Here is a 4268-nt window from a genome sequence, read left to right as displayed (position 1 = left end):
GACTAAATTTCCCTAGTTTGATGATGAGAAGGTGATCAGAGTATTTCTTAGTTGTGTGCAGAATGATTGCATCATGTTGGATAAACCCTATCCAATCATGAAGGATGTTATTTCAGTATTTACTGGTTTGTACGAAAAATGGATTTGTTCCAAATAAGAAATCTATAAAGCATAAAGAAGTTGAAATTCTAACTGATGTAACAGGTGATTAAAGAGAATTGATTACCAACAAAATTATCAATCCCATTGTAAGGTGTGTTGCATATGGAATTTCTTATAAGGTTTATTTCAGAAATAGGGAAGGTTCCACTTCAGCTATTATTGTATACATGGCACATATTCTTGTTATGGAAGATAGAGTGTTTGACTTGTCTGAATTGCTAAGCAATTTATTGCTAGAGAACATCAAGATGTCAAAGAAGAAAGGTTACCCCTTCTAGTTTGGATCACTAATGATGAACTTATAAGGCACTGAGAGGGGGGGGGGGGGGGGGGGGGTGCGTTGAATCAGTGATAGTAAAAACAATTGAAATCTGAATATCAATTTCACCAATTTAAAATTCAATAGACATGTACGAAATAACACCGAATATGCATTCACCACACAAAGCATAAACCACATGACACAAGATTTTATACGTCGAAAACCCAAATGGAAAAAACCACGATGGGAGTTAGTACCCACAAGATCCACTATCTACAGTATAGAGATATGACTAGTTAAGGTCTACAACACCCGGTTAGGGGCACACCCTGTTAAAAGTGTCTAAGCCTGGTTAATAACTATACAATAAGGCCTGTGAGGACTAGCCCTGCTTGGAGCTACCCAAGTTACTGGGATTTGCAAACACAAGTTAATGTGTCACCTGGTAAGAGGATTTAATGATCAGAACTGTTAGGATCTAACTGCACCCTATTAGGAGTGACCTTGTACAAGGATTTTCTTGCTACAACTGTTAGGAAGTCAACAAGTACAAATGATCTCAGTATAACACCTTTTGTGTCTGATAAGATCCTCTTCGAAACATTACAACATTACAAAGACTTCATCTCCCAACTTCTCTGATCTTCACACTATCATAAATACACAATTCACTCATCATATATCATGCTATCAAGCTCATGTATCAATATCTTTTCATACCTCATCACACAATTAAAATTATCATAAGGTCAGCTTCGAACCTTATTACAATTTCCTAGGTTCAATGCATCTAGACAATCTTGCATTGCATGCTTTAGTTATGTCGGCCTTTGACATAACAAATCCAATTATGTGTCATTTTACCGATCTGAGTGATTTTCATCACTACCAGTTAAGTCTCCATCAACTAATCAGTTATGTCAAACAAATCTTGTTCACCTGATCGATTCAACAAGTGCGGTCACAAATATATCTTCATCTGATAGTCTTCAATGCTGCTGCAAAACCACATCATCTCAATCTTCATGATTTTTATGTACCGATTGTCAGAATGTAACATTGTCTGTCATTTACCGGTTGAAGTCTTAATTACCAGTTCTGATAAAAATTGTTTCTTCTTTACCGGTTAAGTCTAGCCGATTGAACTGTAGGACTTAGATGACTTAAAGAAACATAGTTGCCAATCAATGACAACATACAAAATAGTCATCATACATAAATCTAATCACTATGCACAATAGACATATACCGGTTGCATCAAGCAAACACACATTACTAGTATAGTACAAATGATCAAATGCCAACACACTATGTGTATGCTTAGCTATGTATTGTCTGGGATCCCTTCTAAATAATGAGAATGTGATATGGGAATCTACAGTCTTGGTTGCAAGGCAAATCTTTAGATATTTGAATGAATTGGATAAGAGAGAGTATGCATGCAATGTTTATTTCAAATCTTTTTCTGGATATGTGGAGTATCGGTCTGGTATCCCCTACTACCAGTTTTGCTAAGGAAGGTTCTTCCTTCAAAAAGAGGAAAAGGAGAGTCTATGCCTACCAATGCCTTAGAATATAAGAAGCAAAAGAAGAATCAGAAGGATAAAGACATTGTTGTAATTGAAGATTCAGAATCTCCTTCAGCTAAGGGAGAGTTAGTTGTTGAAGAGTAGGAAGTAAAATAATATGATGACGAGTCTAACTTGTTGGAGATCATTAGCAGTGCAGATGGAATAAGGAAGATTGGAAATTGTGGCTTACTTTTGTAGAGACACATAGGATTGAGGATGTTCTAATAAATCATTAGGTTTAGAACAATATCAAGATTGAGGATGATTGTGATGTGCTTCTAGAGTCCCTGTCTAAGATTGTAAAGGAAAAATTGATTGAGTAACCTATTGATGTTGAAGATTCGGAAAAAAAAAGTGATGATATGCGGTGTATGTTGGAGAAGTGCAAAATTGGTAGTGCGAGCAAGGTGTACATATATTGTCTTTCATGGCCAGTTGCTGCAGTGAAACATAAAGAAAAAATTGATGTTGTTGAAGAAGAATTGTGTTCCTTGGGCAAATCATTTGACTTTTTGAGTGACAAGGATGGAGAGCAAAGGAAAAAGGTGAATTATCTTCCGGCTGAATTGTTATTGTTGCAAAGGCAAAGAGAAGATTATGTGAGTATTTTGTGGAAGGTTAAGGAGATTGTTGAAGCAAAGTTGGAACATTTGTCAGCATTTCTTGATAGTGCAGTTGAGTATGAGCGGAAGTCGTCTACTCCAGACAACTTTTCTCATGTTGTTGACTTGTTGGTGGAATGCTGAAGTTTCTCAGATAGCATCAAACTAGTTGTTCATTCTTGGGAGGTTCTTCTGAAACTAAAGGAAAAATACAAACAAATATTTTAAAAGGGGAGTAGTTGAGAATTTCTTTTGGGTTGGTATATAGTTTTGACATTTTATTTTTTGATTGTCTCGAATTGAAGGCACTCTTTGTCATTGTTGTCAAAGAGGGAGAGAAACAAGAATGGAAAGAAACAAAGACATGGATATAGATAGAGTATCGAAGATATTAGACATATGAGTAAGGGGAAGTTTTGAGTTTTGAGTTTCATTCATTATTCCTTTTTTGAGATGTTTTGTCATCAATGACAAAGGGGGAGATTGTTATAATATTGTCATTGTTGTCATTGATGTCAAACTTGGTTATTTGGATAGGACCAGATGGTGTATCTTGTTGGAAGTAGTTTTGGTATTCCAGTTCTAGTATTGCTAGAAGAAAGGTTTGAGATATGATGTAGTAAGGCATAAATGATCTACTCAAGCTAGTTTTGGAAGATCCTCATCTCCAAAATATTGAGGTGTACTTATCTTGGTTTACATTCTATCCTGGTATCAGTTGTGTGTTTTGACATCAGTAATATTAGTTGTATCTGATGGTATCTATCATGTTTTATGTTCCAGTATCTATGGTATATGTGGCATCTATGTTTTGGAGTTAGGAGTTGTTCTTGGAGTTTTGTGGTTATGGGTCCGTATCTATGGGTCAGGTAGACCCTTGTCCTGTTTGGGTAATTAAGGTATATGTGTCAGTAAATAAAATGTGTGAAGGAAGCATGTAGAATATCTTATGGAGGATTACTTTGTTATCATATTTTTGGTTAAGGCTTTATTGGATAACGTGTTGTTTCGACCAACATATTATTTGTGCTTGGCTGACATATTATCTTGGTGTATAAGATTTTTGGTATGTGTGTGTGTGCATTTAGCAGTAGAAGCAAGTGAAGTGTGTGGAAGCAAGATAAAAGAAGAGAAAAGTGTGAATTAGAGGAGTATGTGTTGTGTAGAAGAGTAAGGAGTGTGTAGCTCGTTGTGGTCAGTGTTGTAGTAATCCTTTACCGAATATGTTGCAGGTATTTATGGATAGTGGTACAGTAATCCTTTATCGGATATACTATATTTTTTGTGAGTTGTGATCTAAGCTTAATCTAAAACTAATCTCATGCATTTGAAGGTGCTACTTTCCTTAGTTCATTTGTATCTATTGCAGTGAGCATTTTGGTAGTGAGCCGCTTTTTTTAATTTGGCAGTGAGCCACCCCATTTTGTAAACACCATCTAACTAGTTTATTCTGTAAACCATTTGGGTTTTCCACATATAAAACTCGGTGTTCCATTTGTGGTTTTGTTTCTTGTTTATTTTATATTTTCTATTTCACGTTGATGAGCTTAATTGATGAGATTGATATATCAGTAAAATATCTATAAATTGTTAGAAATTTTTAGAATTCGTGGGAATACCGATTCACCTCCCCTATTAGTATTTCGGTACTTTCAACCAATCCAATAGTCT

The sequence above is a fragment of the Cryptomeria japonica genome, chromosome 2 (assembly GCF_030272615.1).
Source record: "Cryptomeria japonica chromosome 2, Sugi_1.0, whole genome shotgun sequence".
Taxonomy (NCBI): domain Eukaryota; kingdom Viridiplantae; phylum Streptophyta; class Pinopsida; order Cupressales; family Cupressaceae; genus Cryptomeria; species Cryptomeria japonica.
Note: the sequence above shows the minus strand (reverse complement) of the source record.